We start from the raw sequence: 17,780 nt of genomic DNA, 5'->3' as shown, positions 1-17,780 counted from the left end.
ACAGAGAGATAAGATGTCTGAAAGTGCAGATATGTCACACTATGGATCTTTATTCCCAAAACAATTCTAAATTAAAACTCTGTTTCAAGTGCGTTTTTAACAATTGTTTGTGTTGAAATGAAGTTGGCATTGATGATCTGCACAAAATGCACAAATAAACTGGAGAACTGTCACTTGTAGCCTATATAACAAAATTGTGGAAGGGTTACATATAAAATGACCTGTTACTGAAATGCTACCATGCCCCATATAGTAATTATGGCTAAATCTTATATTGGAGGTGCAGCCATGGTACAACAGCAGCCTGCCAGAGTCAATAACACTTCAAAAAATCAATTACATTTTTATAAGCTAGATTTTTGAATACCCTTCATTTTTAAAAGGTCTGACAGTTTATGTGACTCCAGTTGAGGTAAGCATTTTCAAAGTATAGCCTAGATAGATTTTTACAAGATGACTAACGCTTGATTATTTAGATACCACTCAGAGTCTTCAAAATCCTCTCCTTGAATGTTTTTAAAGGCTGGATGATATCCAAATTATCAAACATAAGTCATACTCAGAGCAGACCCACTGAAAATCAATGGAATTAAGTAACTTAAGACAATTGATTTCAATGGATCTACTCTGAGTATGACTTAATTGGATATTATCCGGTATCTGTGTCACTATTAAAATATTAATGCAAGGAAATACCATATTCAATTTAAAAACCCCAAAGCAAAATAGCAGCTATTTTCTCATGTATTTTGGGACCAAATTTGTAGAATGCCTTATACAAAAATTATAGGCAGCTACTGTATATCGGTTCATTAGTGGGGCGGGGGGGGGGGAGAGTACAAATGCCACAGTAGTTTATCCAGATATCACAGTTGGAAGGAACTCAGTCATGACAGGAAACACCAGAAAAACCAATACTTTACTACCACGATGTCATGACAGAGAATTATGAACATGGAAACAGGTTTCCTCACACAGATTGCCTTCAGGGTTTGATCTTGTGGCTAGTCTGGAAAAAGCTTAATAAAAAGCCCAGGTTTGAACAACACACCAAACCAAAGGCACACCGAGGCTTTTCTTTACATTCATTTTCACTGTTTATCAGCTGTGTGCTCTGTATCCACCTGCGTACAAATATATTAAAAAGGGCTGGGTGGTGGGAGCAAGACCAGTTGCTTTTCTCTTTCAAGGATTCCTTGGATATCTGTATTTCCATATAAGGGCTAAATACTGGCCACGGCCGTCATGGTGCTCCGCTTCCTTAGTCTGTTCAATAACTTACTTTGACGAAATACGACACATGTTTTGGTACATTTGTGTGTCCCACATGGTCATACTGCGTCACATTGTCTTTGTAGCTTTAACGCTGTATATACACGGTTCTATCTAACTGAATCAGGACTGGGGAACCTTTTGATATTTTGTCGCATTGTTGTTATTATTATTATTATTATTATTATTATTATTATTATTATTATGTTGGGAGCTGCCCAGAGTGGCTGGGGAAACCCAGCCAGATGGGTGGGGTATAAATAATACGTACATTGTTGTTGTTGTTGTTCAAACCAGGGGCAACATTCACTTCCTCCAGTGGCCAGTGCAGAGCAATGAATGTGAAGTTTACCGTTATGCAGAAGGATGGTTTCTACACATTTGCACACCCCTCTCTATTCTCCATCCAGGGAAGCAAGGAGCATTATAAGAAATCAAGGACACCCCAAAACACTCAAGGAGGGGGTGAAGCGGGCCCAGTAGGTAGAATCTCAAAGACCATATAGAAGAGGTTGGGGAACTACATTTGATCCTAGGTCTGAAGTTTCCCACCCCTGCACTAAGTCGTACAGTAGACACACTGAAAACAGTGGGCTTCAGTTAATCAAGTCCATTGGTTTTAATGTGCCTACATTGCGTAGTACTTAGCTGAAGCCAATGCACAGAACCTAAGAAGAGCTTGCTGGATCAGGCCACTGGCCCATCTAGTCCAGCATCCTATTCTCACATTGGTCACCCAGATAACCCTCAAGCACTGGGGCCCTCTCCCCTCCTGTGGTTTCCAGCTTCTGCATTGCTGTCTCAGACTGTGGAGGCAGAGAATAGCCATCATGGCTAGTAGTTTTTATTGTTCTCATGCAAGCATGTTTTGCTCACAAGAATAAAGATGACTAGGCTTCAAACGGTTAAACTATAGCAAGGATACATAATATCTTATGCAAAAAAAGGGTTACAGTATCACCCAAATGCAAATATTCAGGTGAAAAATTGTTGAGAATACATGCATTAAAAGAATATGCCATAACTCTTTATGCAAGCATGGCTTGCAGGTGCACAGAAGATTTCAGAATAGGATTCAAAAGTGGAAACAGGATTTTAAAAGTCCATATGCAATTTTTGTTTTAACTGTTATCAACATTCCATCGGATAAATGATAGGGTGTGAGACTGGAATTATTTTTCTCATCTGTAGCCTTTATTCCGACCCTGACAGCTGCAATCTTCTCATCCTGCAATGGAGGAAGAAAGGGCCCACACCCACAACCTTGCCACCAGAGATTATTTAAAGCTCCCGGCTGTTAAAGTGAAACAAAAGATAACAGCTCAAATGACAGCGTTCATTCTTATCCCAGACCTGTGTGCAGACACATGAAAAGAAGCTTGCATGCAGAATACTACTTGCATTTAGAATATCCTGCCCAGAGAAATCCAAAAGCTGGTTTTAAAAGAAAAATTAAGTTACTCCACTGCCAAGACTTGGCTTAAACACCACTTTCCCCAAAAAGGCACATACTGAGAAGGTCAGGGACACTTGGGTCCCTGGATCAGTTAAGATACACAAATGAAAGCTGAATTTCTAAAGATCCTAATAGACTGTGTGTCTCCACCAGCAACTTTTTGTGCCACCTCAAAGTCAGAGCTAGGATGCTGAGCTTGGAAGCAGGGAATTCAGGTTCAAATATCTGTGCAGCTGTGACTGCAGCTCATGGGAGAGTGGCCTCTTATAGAGCATGCAGCTGCTGGGTGACCTTGGGCCAGTCACACTTCTCTGAAGTCTCTCAGCCTCACTCACCTCACAGAGTGTTTGTTGTGGGGGAGGAAGGGAAAGGAGAATGTTAGCCGCTTTGAGACTCCTTAAAGGGAGTGAAAGGCGGGATATCAAATCCAAACTCTTCTTCATACCTCAGGCTCAAGTGGAATGTGTCTTAGGCCTCTCATAATGTCTATGTGTGCATGTGTGTATGTGTGTAGAAATTAGCCTACTGTGCAAAGACAAACTTTTTCTATTCATTGCTCAGCCCATTTTTCCCTCTGGCATGTGGCCTCAGGAAGCTTGCCCAGAAGGCAATGTTGCCCTCAGGCTAAAAAGGTTCCCCACTCACAGGTTTAAGAAGCTAAAACACAGCTCCTTGGGTGCAACCACATGAGTATCTCTCCTGCTCTATGAGCTGTTCTGGGCACTTGCTGCCATTTCTCCCTCCTTCCCTATGCATTTACCTACACCAGGCCATCTTGTAAATGGGATATTGTGCAGAGGCAGGTAACACTCTCATAAATTACAATGGACTTCTCATAAACAACCAGCCATATTTTTCCTAAGCGGCTGAGTTGCGGCTAGGAGCCCTCTTGTGCACACCAATGAGAATGTTCACATTATGCATGCAGACAAATCAGAGGCCCTTTGAAAATGTCATGTTTTCAATAAATCGCTCCTGCTTCTGGCAGATTGTTCCCTGAGCACTGAGTCACTTCTCAGCCTCTCCTTCAAAAAGTTAGTCATCCATCAAATAATTAATCATGCGCCCCAATCTGAGAAATAAGGGGAATCAAAGTACAAGCTGCTAGGAATTCAAACCTTACCAGAGGTGACGTCTCTCCGGCTTGTGCACCCGTGTGCAAGCTTTCTGCATGCTTCCCTTACTGAACCCACCATTCTTGAGATGGAGAATAAATGACTTCCCTCATTATGAAATGTCTTTGGCTCCATTTCAACATTTTAGTGCTCGCAAAAGCTGCTTGTTGCCTGATACACGCCTCCATTCCTTAATTATGAATGAACTGCCAGATCTTGTTTTGTTTTTAAAATTAAATCTTCTTTAATGCCCGGAAGCTAAAGATGGATGAATTGCTTGCAATGAGTGTAACATTGTAAGTAGCCTCTAACCCAAATTTCTTTTTTATTTGGTTTTGATAGGGCCAATTATCTTCCTATTATGCAGAAATCAGTAACGCAGTTCTCAGCATTATTATTTGGTCCACTTGCTTTAGAAAGTTTCTTAAACGGGTTTTTTGAAATTTATTGGCACACTACGCTGCTTTTTTCTCCAAGGAAACCAGGGGCAGTGGAGGCCTCAAAAAAATGACGGCCCTAACAAGTCCCACCCACCCTGTCAAGCCATTCTCAATACATTTTTCTTTGGCTTCACCCAGCCAAGATTATCCTATTTGGTCTGCTCCAGTTCTGTCTGTGAAAACCCATCAGATCAGTCCTCACTCAGTGGAACCTGCATATTCTACTTGTGAATATCTGGCTCTAGGCAGATGCTGTTACCTTCATGTGGGAAGGTACCTAACTGTGGGAAACAGATTGTGGGATAAAGGTAAGTATCTTTTTTTGTGAAGCCATTGGCAGAACCCCATATTCCCCATGCCCTGTTGTTACTTTATGTTACTAAGCTTCTGAAATAACTACATACAGTGGTACCTCGGGTTACCTACGCTTCAGGTTACATACGCTTCAGGTTACAGACTCTGCTAACCCAGAAATAGTACCTGGGGTTAAGAACTTTGCTTCAGGATAAGAACAGAAATCGTGCTCCAGTGGCGTGGCAGCAGTGGGAGGCCCCATTAGCTAAGGTGGTGCTTCAGGTTAAGAACAGTTTCAGGTTAAGAACGGACCTCCGGAACGAATTAAGTACTTAAACTGAGGTACCACTGTACAGTACTTCTTTCTGAATCAACCCTGCATCCACTCCCCCAGCTACCTCTGTTGTAAACTGTTGGGGGCAAGAATTCTCCTCTGTGAAGTGACATGCACAAAGACAGACAGACAGACAGACAGACAGACAGAAAAGCAGAGGGTGGTCTGAGCATCAAATACTAAGCCACTTCAAACCTCCATCCTGTTTCACTGCTCCACACTCTCCACTTACAAGAGAGGAAACTGCTGATAAGTGATTTGCTCAAGACCAAAAAATGTGGACTGCATAAACAACAGACATTTAAAGCAAAATGATTTCATAAAGAATCTTGGGAACTGTAGTTCATTAAAGATGCTGAGAATTGTAAGTTCTGTGCCCTGGCTAAACTGCAGTCCCCAGGGTAAATAATAATGTATGCCAAGTACACTGCGTTAGTCTTGAGCAAGTACAAGACAAAACTGGAATATGAGGTGTGGACACAACAATAATGACAGCTTCTGACTCTCTCATGGAGACGAAAGAAGTTCCATCTTAATCTCTCAAATGCGACAAACATTACTTTTTCCACACAATGTGTAATTAATTTATGGAATTCACTGCCATCGTGGTGAATATGTCCCCGACACTTAAGGTCTCCCAACTTCAGGGAGAGTAGATCTGTCAATGGATATTAGCTCCATGGCAGGGGAAATTTGAATCTGGCATAGGATTTAACCTTTCTCTCTTCTACTGTGCCAAAGTTAAAATAAAACAATCCCCCTTCCATGGCTGCTTCTAACACATTAGAAATGCAAGTTCACATCTCTGACACTATATCTAGTTTGGCCCTCACTCATACCAGAAGCAGTTGCTGTGGAGAGCATTTCCCCTCAATTTTCTTCAATACAGACACCTAATGTTTTCACAGCTCTGCATCCAGTGGGAAAATGAAGTGGTAGGAAGTTCAAATGGGCAGCTGTTTTCCAGTCAGCAGCCACCCAGCAGCACCTCAGTAGCAACCCTGAATCTACCATTTATGCACAAACACACACTGTGGAGTTGCCCACGCAGCACTCAACACTTGTATGAAAGGACAAGAAGAAAATAAAGCCAGCAAACAGCTGGGGACCAGCTTACTTGAAGGATCACCTTGGCCCATATGTGGCTACTCAAGGGCTTTCATCTGTGGAATATTCCCCTTTACAAGTGCTTTTTAATGTTTGTTCCATATCTGCTAGGAGCCAGCGTTTTAGCACTGCCTATTAACATTAAGCACCCAACCTTGCTGTTTTAGACCTGCTAAAACATCCCCCCCCCCCAGCAAGCCTACCCAGGAGATAATTTAGCTATGTATACTTGTCTTTAACACGCAATGGTTTCTTTATTGTTTCATGCACACCACTTAGGGGTTTGTTTGTTTGTTTGTTCTGTTAAGGAATTTATATGTTTTTCATAATTAATTAATTAAGTGATTGATTAGAACTATTTCTGACTTCCTCAGTTGGCTCACGGCTGCTGAATTTTAGTTCAGACCTTCAACCAAATCTTATTTAAGAATACATACTGGCCATGTTTATATGCATTGATCTTCAATTATTTTTTATTTATTTTTTGCGCTTTTCCGAAAAGGCAGGAGCAAGTATGTTGTGTGCGCTGAATGAGAAGTCAAAACTGTGGAAAACAAAATGCTTTCTTTTCAAATGAGCTTTCTGGATTATGAGACCAGGAATGACATTACTTTTGGGGGGATTTGGGGTTTAGTAAAAATGATGAAATGGGGGCAGGGCGGGGGTTTAGGTAAATCCCACCATTTCTGACTTGGCTGTGCTGGCTGAGGCTGATAGGAGTCAAGTTCTGCTCTGTCTTCAATAGACAATAAAGTATGGGGAATGAGTATAAGCTCCTGGTCAATTTCTGGACCCAGTTTCAAGTGATGAACTTGATCTTGATAGTCTTTCACTGCTTGGGGGCAGCAAACCTGAAGGACTGCTTATATCCACATTTCATTGACCATACTTACAGATGTCCATATTTGAAGATTCCCACAGAGTCACTTCTCCAGCCCAACAGCTGAGGTATGGTAAGTTGGGAGCTACCACAGAGAGGGCCTTTTTGGTGATGGCTCCCCAGCGTGGCAATGCTCTCTTCTAAGAGCCTATTCTAGTGTCTTTCTAGTGCCAGACTTTATCATTTCCCTTTTATTCACTTTCCTTTCTATTTCCTTTTCTATTTTATTTGGGTGCTGCTCTTAAAGTGTTTCTGTTTTTAGCTTATTTTAATGGCTCAATTATATTTTGAAGCTTTTTGTTTCTTTAAAGCCACACATGCTCTCCATAGAGCTGCCAAGAGATGAGGGACAGGCACTTGCCACATATTCAGAATTATATCTGTTTCAAATTAAGCAAAGACAATGACAACAAGTTCTGGGCTCAACTTTTGTTCTAATAAAACCTTCACCACCCCTGGGCAGCCTTGGTTCTCCCCAAAGCACAGTCTTCAAAACCTCACTTTGGACCAAGTGCCAACAATAATTTCAAGTCACTATGCATAAGCTAGAGGGCATATATGAAAGTCCTGCTTATCTTCCTCCTCACAGTCTGCAATACTAAATAACAAGAATAATACATCTTACGTATTATCATCAGACTGGGTGGGCAAATCAGAGGGCTTTGTTGGTGCTTCCTAAAGCAGAGAGGGAGAAAAGTGCAAGTCACAGTGCATAATACTCAAGTTCAGCCAAGTTATTTTGGTACCTGAAGCAGAACCCCCCCCAACAAACCTCTGTGATCACCCCACAAGCCATTAAAACAGCATTGTCATCAATAAATAATCAATTAGTCAAATCTGCTACCCTTTCATTATATCCAAAATCTGCTGCCTGAAGCAGCTGCTGCACTCTGTCCAATGGTTGGGCTGTCCTGGTGCTCATTTTTACTATCTTTTTACTATAGAAAGTAGAACACTTCATCCCTGTTTCAGATATGAAGAAGAAATGTAGCTGTGCCCATCATCACAAAGACTGCTGCCAGTGAAGGGAAGAAGGGGGATTGTGACTGCATTCATGCACATTCACTCTCTATTTAAGGAAGGCATGCTAAGACATATGTGGGCAATTTCACTGTTTCAAATTAATACTGCCAAGATCTTACTCATTAATTCCCTGCCACATTGCAGGTGCAATCCTCAAGACGCAGAGTGTCACATTGCAATCCTGTGATTCTTTCTGACATATTAAGTCATTTTTAATTTGGCCTCATCTTCTTGAACCTCCTGAGATGATGTGGAGTAATTCAGGGTTTCTAAACAACCTAGGATGATTTAGGTGGGAAACAAGGAAGTTATAACTAATACAAATGCCTATTTAATTGCCAGAGTGCTTTTATTATCATTTCGAGCATGAAAAGCTGCTCCCTCTAGACAAGGGACGAGATGATTTCCTGGTGGTTTAAATGAGCCTCTCCAACTTTTTTTCTCTTGGCAGATAAGGCTAGGAAATGTTCATGTTAAAAATCATCACAACATGTGTCTGTATCACATTTGATTAAGGCAGTCTATTTAGACTTTGTAATGATAACCACAACAACAAAAAGAAAGCATCTAAAGTTTTCTGAATGCTATACAAATATTAAAAAACACAGTTCCTTGGGAATGTAGATGGGGAACACCGTAAGCTGCCTTGTACTTGAGTCAGTCTGTTGTAAGTCACTTTGAGTTGCCTTTGGCAAGAGGAAGCAACCAATAAATTTAATAAATAATTCCTCCATCTAGCTCAATAGTGCCAACACTGACAGGCAGCAGCAGCACCAGGCTTGACAGGCAGGAATCTCTCCCAGCCCTGCCTGGAGATGCCAAAGCTGGAACCTGGGACTTTCTACATGCAAAACAGATGCCCTGTCACTCAGCTAGGGCCCTTTCCCTTCTCACAAGTTTACAATGGACACAATATAAAAGAAAAAAAGAACTGGGAAAGAATTGGAAAGCAAGCAAATCCAGTACTAATTCTCCATAAAGCAACAGAATACTGTTATTTTTGCAATGACACAGGGATGATGATGTAAAATGTCCTCTCCCTGGTTGTTAAATGTTACTGCTACCACTGTTCCAGCTGCTGCTTCCGGAAAGCTCCTTGGGGAAAATAGTTTACTTCTCTCCCCCCCCCCCCGTGTCCTCAGATGACCAGGATCTGGTCTCCTCAGATGATTTGGTACCAGAGGGGCAAGGCATTACCTCACAGAGGAACGAAAGTTTGCAACTCCTGGCATTAGCGGCAAGGGTGATGGATGACAGAGGTGACAGAGATGGACAATATCCGCCCCCCAGAGTTAGATTTTGCTCCGGCTGTGACTATTCAAAAATAGATACCTGGTTTATGTTCTTTGTACAGATCTATTCTGCTATAGGTGGAGAAAGGAGAGTAAAATTTGGGAGACCTATGTCTGTGCACGCACAAGAACCCAGTGGAGTAGAAGCAGGCCCCAGGCCCCACTATGAGTCCCTATGTCAGGGAAGGGAAGGATTGTAATAGCTAAATATGAACGGAAGAAAGCCTGATAGCTGATACCAAGCATGTGGAGTTCCACAGAAGTTAGAGAGACTGGCACAAATTGTGCTGCACAATAAGCTGGCTTTGCACAGCAGGAGTGGATTGCACAGCACAGATTTCTGGATCCCTGGACAAGGGGATTCATCCCAACTTCATCTCAACATATTCTCAAGCGCAGTTTCAAATCTTTTGAATAGCAGCCCACATGCTATAGCACTAAGAATCTCATTGCCCAATTTTAGTGTGATTCAGGGCATGAACCCTCTGATCCATAGGCAGATACTTTCCCATTGCTGCCAAAGTTCCTGCCCTTACTACAAAATAAACAACTATACGCTTTTGTTGCAATTCAGCTAATGGCAGGTGCACTTTAAGTAATATGTCTTTGAGATAGTGGATCTTTGCTTCTCAGCCAAACTGTCAAAGCTGACCCAGTATCCTGCTAGTTGGCTTTTAATCTAATGGGACAAGATGCAGCTTTGAACCTGTAGAATGAATGGCAGAGCTTTGAAAATGTGCCCTTTGTCAAAAGTCTACTTGCTACAAATGGTGATAAAAGCTTATATGAGTCTTCCATCAGGAGTTGATGGAGCCACATGCAGAGGAGAAACTGTACCTAATGTGGAGAGAGGGGGGGGAGATATTCTTGGTCGACAGCCCACTTTAAGGCCTTCCAAATATGAGAAAGTAAACTTACAGAAGGGAATATTGACTATGAGTGCACTAGTTCTGTCTCTTTTATTTCCATTTTTATCACCTTCTAGCCAATCCAAACTCAAGATCCACAGGGATGAGCGACATTGGAATAGGGGCCTCTTGGGTTGCCTTGGCGAACCCGAGGCTGTGCCAGAATAACACCCTCATCCCAGCTGAATCAGGGATACACTGGCATAAGTCCCTTAACTTGGCTGGGATGGAGCTATGCTGATTCAGCCAGAGCTCAGCTGGAAGAACTTATGCCAGTGTAAGTCCCTCAAAGGGGGCAGGAGGAGGCTAGGAGAGACACCTATCCCAAACCTACTTTAAACTCAGTCATATTACCTGGCAACCCATCTGAACTTGCACAGGCAAAATGGGTGTCGTAAGTCAAACTATTTAAGAGCTCAGGTCTGTTCAGTAGGCAATAGACCTGATCCTGACTGGAGTTGGGAATATGGGTAATTTAGGCCATCTTAATTTAATTTAATTTAATTTAATTTAATATGACATAAATTCCTCTGGCTTACTTTTCTTAGGGTTGCTCTGTTACTCCTAGACTGAATTGGGGACTCAGGAGCCTTTTGTATCTGTGGAGGCTCCCCACGTATTTTGGAGCCTGGATTTTCCAGGATTTTAAAACATGCCAGAAGCCTCCATGAAAATTGTAGGCAACAGGCAGAATGACAGAGAGGGAGCAGAATCGTCATGCTCAACCCCACTGCATTCCTCTCATGTGATTTACTCCCCCCTATTTGAAATGCGTGAAGAGGACATACAATTAATAAATAGTACAATCTTTGCTCGGGATGCGGGTGGCGCTGTGGGTAAAACCTCAGTGCCTAGGACTTGCCGATCGTATGGTCGGCGGTTCGAATCCCCGCGGCGGGGTGAGCGCCCGTCGTTCGGTCCCAGCTCCTGCCCACCTAGCAGTTCGAAAGCACCCTCGGGTGCAAGTAGATAAATAGGGACCGCTTTATAGCGGGAAGGTAAACGGCGTTTCCGTGTGCTGTGTTGGTGCTGGCTCGCCAGAGCAGCTTCGTCACACTGGCCACGTGAACTGGAAGTGTCTTCAGACGGCGCCGGCTCACGGCCTCTAGAGCGAGATGAGCATGCAACCCTAGAGTCGGACATGACTGGCCCGTACGGGCAGGGGTACCTTTACCTTTTACAATCTTTGCTAACTTTTCCAAGAATCTAACCTTGTTGCCAGTCTTTGGAATTTTGATTCTATTCTGCCATATATACATGCACTGGAAAGCCATGAAACAGTCATGAAGAGAAAATAAAGTGTATGTATCTGCTACCAATATTATGTATTTGTTAATTGGAAATGTTGCCTTGAGACTGGAGTTGGCAGTGTTGAAAATAGCTGGGTTGTTTAGCTTTTTACAAATCTCGTAGCACAACAAGTGAATTACTTATAAAAAGAAAGAAAGAAATAAACTGGTGGCTGTTTTCAGCCACTACTGTTCTTGCAGAACACTTTTCTTTAGGAAAATTCCTCTAAAGCAGAATAGAACTCAAGAAGCCCTATTTATGACACAACACATACTGGATCTTCACCACATTATACATTTTGTGAAGTTGAACAAGGGATACATCCTTTTGCACTGCTTGCCTTTGCTCTGTTATTCTCATTACATGCTATTGTGATGTTAATTTCTCTCCCTGCATTATTCAAAAGCGGAATTATCCTTCCCTATCAATGATGCTCCTTATAAGAAAGAATCTCTCATTGCTGCAACATGCCTGATTGCTCATTAAAACTAAGCTGAACACTGGATGAATCCAATGCAGATACACAGTCAAATCCTCTTCCATCTCTCAAAATGCACCCAGGACAGCAAAAGCAATTTAAAACTCAAAGCATGCGCCTTTAAAGAATTTATTTTTCCTGTTTGGAAGTACTGCCTCATTATTGCGATTCGTCAAATGTATCTTTACCGTTATAAGAATGTTTCTGTTCATGCATTTGTTAACAAAAAGATAATTGCAAATGGAATGGACAAAAATGACAAGAACTTTAATTGCATAGAATAAGACAAACATCTCCCAGTCCAGGTAGGTTTGTGCAAGGACAAAGTCTGCTTGTACAACAGAACTTGCCTCCCTTTCCTCCCACCCAACCCCAAATATGCACTGGGGGTTCCCCCTGTGACAAAGGGGAGAGAGGAGAGTTTCTCACACCCTCTTCCTTGCCCAGCTGCTGCCAGCCGGGTCTTACTCTCCAGTAGTTGCTGCCACCATCACCCTTTTCAAATTATCCACACAGCCCCTAAGGCAGGCATGGCCAAACTTGGCCCTCCAGATGTTTTGGGACTACAATTCCCATCATCCCTGACCACTGGTCCTGTTAGCTAGGGATGATGGGAGTTGTAGTCCCAAAACATCTGGAGGGCCAAGTTTGGCCATGCCTGTTCTAAGGGGTGAAACCTGGGATGAATCAAAGCAATTAATTTGAAAAGGCTCTGAGCTGGCGCACCCTGCACTTCTTGGTTCAACCTACATACAAATTGCTGGAGAAAGCAGAGCTAGCTCCCAGCTGTCTCATTCTACCCCAAGACCAGGCTTCCTCAGCCTTGACCCTCCAGATATTTTTGGCCTATAACTCCCAAGATCTCTAGCTAGCAGGACCAGTGGTCAGGGATGATGGGAATTGTAGTCTCAAAACATCTGGGGGACCGAGGCTGAGGAAGCCTGCCAAGACCAAAGCAGCTTGCTCATTTCCCTGACAGACCCCACTAAACTTCCTAAAACCCAGGAACTCTGAAACCAACACACCCTGTGTTTCCCAGACAGTTCCCTTAGAAATTACTCAGAGTGTAAAGGCAGCCCATACTGTGGAACTGTATTAGAGATACAGTGGACGCTCAGGTTGCGAACGTGATCCGTGCAGGAGGCACGTTCGCAACCCGCAGCGTTCATAACCCGCAGCGCCACATCTGCGCATGCACGGATCGCGATTTGGTGTTTCTGTGCATGCGCGAGTGCCAAAACCCGGAAGTAACCTGTTCTGGTACTTCCGGGTTCAGTGCATTGCACAGCCCAAAAGTGTGCAACTTGAAGCGTCTGTAACCCAAGGTATGACTGTAAAAGGTAAGGGGAAAGCAAGCAGAAAGTCAAGAGAGTACAAAATAAATCAGAGCACTGTAGCTCTACAATGGGACTAATCCTAGCCTATTTACTATACTGCTATATAATTGTTGTGGTCCACTTACAAGTAGGCAGTGAAGATAGAGGATTTTTTTAGTTGTATTCAAGACCCAGCCAGGACCCTGATGGCAGAAAGATGCAGCTGCAAGGTGACCTATAGTGACCTCTAACTCTTTCTGACCAATGGGGAACCAGCACCAGCTGGTTAGGTAGGTCACATCTCGCAGGTACCCTCTTGCATTTGAACAGGACTGGTGGAATATACATGGCAGGAAAGCTGTCATCCGTTATATGCATCTGTGCTTCTGTTCCCTCGTGATTCAGCCACGAAAGAACTGTATGCCAGAATACCGCCCAAAATTTCATCATGTGAGTGGCAGTGGTATGATCCATGAAAACCACAGGGAAATTACAGTGCACAGCTCCTGCAACTTTCCGGGTTAATAGGGTTGCAAATGGATTTTTTTTTCTGAAAGCAATTCACACTGAATAGAGCAGTAAACTTCTGTGAGATTTCCAGAAGTGGCTTTTACATCATGGGAAAGATCACATGAAACGTGAAATTATGCGGTGAGGAAACATCAGGAAAATAATGTGCTGTCTGAGTGCAGCCTTGCTCAAACATTCCAGCTTATCTTAAGTGCTGGGTCATGGTGACCACGACCATTTATTGTCAAACTTTGTCTCAAAGAACAAACATAAGCGAAGTGCTTTTAATTGGGTCCTTGCACACTGAAAAATGACATTGGCTTGGCTCCTACACTTCTTCCTATCCCTATCCCTTCCTCCCCACTGCATCATTCTTGCCCCATCTCACATTGTTCAAAAAGCTCCCCCCCCCCAAATCTCCTGGGAAGGCTTTTCAGGGTGCACAGAAGTCTGAGGGAGGGGCAAAGAGGTAGGAGGGGCAAAGAGGTAGGAAACTTTCCTTTTATGGACTTCATCTATCTTATTTTAGGATCCAAGCCTATAAATCTATAAATTACCCTCATTAAAAAAGAAATGGCTTCCATGTTGTTATGAGTTAGTGGGGCAACAGGGATCCCCCAGATCCCTGGGTTGCAGATTTCCCCCTCTGGATTCTTGGGTGCTGGGGTTTAATCAGAACTGACAGACTGAGCTTGTTTTTCTGCCAGACAGAGGGGCAGAGGGAGATGATGGATAACTGACAGCTTTCTTAGCTTTCTTCTTGCTGGTGGGCCGCAAGAGATTTTGACCCCATCTACAAGGCAAAGACCCTGATGTTGGGAAAGATGGAGGGCACAAGGAGAAGGGGACGACAGAGGACGAGATGGTTGGACAGTGTTCTCGAAGCTACAAGCGTGAGTCTGACCAAACTGCGGGAGGCAGTGGAAGACAGGAATGCCTGGTGTGCTCTGGTCCATGGGGTCATGAAGAGTCGGACATGACTAAACAACAACAAGGCAAAAGACCTACAGATAACTTGGGGGGGCGGGGTTGCCACGACAGTGTGGGTGTGATACAACACAGGGGGAAAAACCTGTCCTTTTGCACGGAGGTGGTATTTTGTTTTGTGTTTTTGGTGTAAGGCATTCTGGGAACAAGAATGAGAAAATGAGGAGAAAGGAATATCTTAATCCACTTTTTCCACCGTGTACAATTGTCTACACCCATACCATATCCCCCATTAGTTAGCCACAAACACTGTATCCTTTCCTTATAGGGCACCTGCTCCAGCCCCTTGATCATTTTAGTAGCCCTTTTATGAACTTTTCCCTAAGTAATATTTATTTTCAAGTAAACGAATACAAATTCAGTTATATTCAAAATTCTCATTGGTTCAGTTTCACCTCTCTTAGTCACCATAACAGTCATGAAGATCCCTTAGAAACACCCTTGCTTTCTATTTTCACATTTATAGAGATGTGCTAGAAATGTAGAGGTGACCTAGGTTCAAGTCCCTACTCAGCTGTGAACCTTTCTGGGTGACCTTAGGCCAGTCTCAGGGTTGTTATGAGAAGAAAATATGGGAGAGCTATGTATGCTGCCTTATAAATGTAATTAAAAATAGCCTTCATATACTTCTGATTACAAGACAACATATTTTGGAGGCAAAACATAATGGCAATAATAATTATAGCATGGCATGACTGTCTGAGATTAGAGGGGTAGGAAACTCTCACACTTTTCTGCTGATTGCCTGGCCACAACTATGCTTACTAAGAGGAAGATATGGAAGAAAAGTTAACTTGTGTAGATTTTTCTGGAGATCAATCTCATGGGCTTTTTCAAACAATAATATAATTTCCCCTCATAATTGGAAAAGAATTCATTTTACAAAAAGCAGCATGAAGAATAGTGACTAATATCTTCGGACTTGTAGGATTTAGATTAAAGTTGAGGATTTAAAATAGATTAAAGTGCAGCCATCCTTGATGAGCACATTTTTCTCCTCACATTTGTTCTAGAATTAATTTGGGGTGGGAGAACTTAAGTAGAAAATTAGGATGCAGGTTAACTGTGAGAAGTCGGAACTGCTCAACACCTACTTTGCCTCTGTTGTCACCCAAAAGGAAAGCAGTGGCCAACCTGGTGATAACAAAATAAACAATGCAAGGAGGCAGCTGCAGCCCAAGACAGGAAAAGAGATGGTAAGGGAATTCCTCTCTACTTTAAATGAATTCAGACCTGATAAGCTGCACCAAAGGGCACTAAAAGAGCTTGAATATGTAATCTCAGAGTCTCTGTCTATAATCTTGAGAATTCCTGAAGAACAGGTGAGATCCTTGCACACTGAAGGTGGGAAAATGTTGTCCCCATTTTCAAAAAGGGGTGACCGGGAAGAAGACCCTTCCAGTTGTTCAACATGTAGGCTTTCTACTCAGCAGGGAGATTCCACAATGGTTATTGCAGTCCTGGCAGTCACCTTTGTTCTTGTAGATCAGGCATGACTGCTGATCCTGTTAGCTAGGGATAATGGGATTTGTAGTCCCAAAACAGCTGGAGGGCCAAGTTTGGCTATGCCTGTTGTAGATGGTCACAATGCTGGAGTCACACGTGTCTTGTGGCACAGATCCTTGTTCCCAACACTGCAACAGGAGGCCATGGAGGTGTGTCTTCAGGGAAGAATTTAAGCTGGCCTTCAGCACCTGTTGGGATTCCATCCTGTCCTGGGGCTTTACTACATTCCTGAGAGTTGATGGCATTTTTCAGCTTGTCAGGGGAGAGCGGGAGGGACAGCCAGCTCTTCCAAGACAGGCAGAGTCTGGATACTGTTGAATACTGTGTTGGAGATCCTGTTTTCCTGTGAGTACAGTTCTTGATTGTGCTCTGCCCATCGCTTCATCTGCTTGCTGAGAGCAGAGACACCCCTTGTACATCGCCTTCATAGACCTGACAAAGGCCTTTGACCTCATCAGTAAAAAGGACTCTGCACAGTGTTCTACAAGACAGGATGCCCACCTAAGCTTCACGATTATGTTCTTCCATGAGAACATGTGTGGCACTGTTCAATATGACGGCTCCTCCTCAGATGCCTTCCCTATAAAGAGTGGCATGAAACAGGGCTGTGTTCTTGCCCCAACCCTCTTTGGCATCATTGTCTCCTGAGACAGATGGATGCCAACAGGAATCTAGGCTTTGTAGCACCTTTATCACCAGAGTAGATAAAGATCACCAAATTCTAAACAATAAATGCTGAGGTTTTGTTCTGGCTCCTTTAAATGTTCACACACACGTATAAAAACATGAAACATCTATTGTGTTGGGGTTAAAAAAAAAATTGTTGCCAGAACTGTGTGAGGCATAGTAGCACTCTTTAAGGGTATTAATACTGTCAAATTTCAGAAGGATAAGTGCAGGTTCGTATTCCCCTTAAGTCACAAAACTACACTACCCATCTCTCCCCCAATTACCCACCCTGGTGGTTTCCTTACATGGAAAGTTTGGAAAGAAATGTCTGACTCTCCCTTTGCTTCTGAATCTCTGAATCACTCACAAGACATTGAGAGGACCCAGATTTGGCCTAGACCTAGAGTAATTCAGAGCCCAATTCAGCTCAGACATCTGCCAGATCCCTTCAAATCAGCCTCATTTGGCTCAAGGTGTGTTATCCAAATCTGATGCACAACCATACTAATTACCATTATTTGCATGGCAAAATATAGTATGTATAGAAATCATGCATGGAATAAAATAGCAGATGTCAAGGGTTTGGGGAATCTATATTTTGTTTATGCCCTACAACATGTTTAAGAGCCATGGAAAGAAACCACACATAATTCTTCACTTCCCCTCTCTACTCTCAGTTTTCTGATTCTGACATTTATGTTCTGCATTTGCTGAAGTTAAATGCAAATGAGTATATCAAATCCTGTTTTTCTCAGTGACCAAAAAGGCTGATCTAAAAGCTATGTTCTTCAAGCTGCCACTTGAGCTATGCCAGACTTGCTTCCTCCCTCATCCCAGATCATATTTTAAGAACACGGATATGCTCTCATGAATCATACCTGCATCTAGTGATACTTTTTAATC

The 17,780-nt window shown here is 42.9% G+C and overlaps 1 protein-coding gene and 1 long non-coding RNA gene across 9 annotated transcripts in view; one reads left to right on the top strand and one right to left on the bottom strand.

Moving 5' to 3' along the window:
• GRIK1 (glutamate ionotropic receptor kainate type subunit 1) overlaps nt 1-17,780 on the bottom strand; it is a 151,808-nt gene that overhangs the window by 89,286 nt on the left and 44,742 nt on the right. The window lies entirely within an intron of this gene.
• LOC309368213 overlaps nt 1-17,780 on the top strand; it is a 148,246-nt gene that overhangs the window by 105,523 nt on the left and 24,943 nt on the right. For 2 of the 5 annotated variants that reach the window (XR_014167618.1, XR_014167619.1), the window contains one exon: nt 10,670-10,929. The exons of 1 other annotated variant lie outside the window; for it this stretch is intronic. This is a non-coding gene — a long non-coding RNA (uncharacterized lncRNA). Of the gene's footprint in view, nt 1-2,463; nt 2,746-5,819; nt 6,759-10,669; nt 10,930-17,780 lie in introns of those variants that run through there. 2 more of the 5 variants (XR_014167620.1, XR_014167621.1) reach the window with 2 other exon arrangements.

Source organism: Podarcis melisellensis (assembly GCF_964234715.1).
Source record: "Podarcis melisellensis genome assembly, chromosome: 4".
NCBI lineage: Eukaryota > Metazoa > Chordata > Lepidosauria > Squamata > Lacertidae > Podarcis > Podarcis melisellensis.
This window is presented reverse-complemented; position numbering and strand designations above follow the sequence as displayed.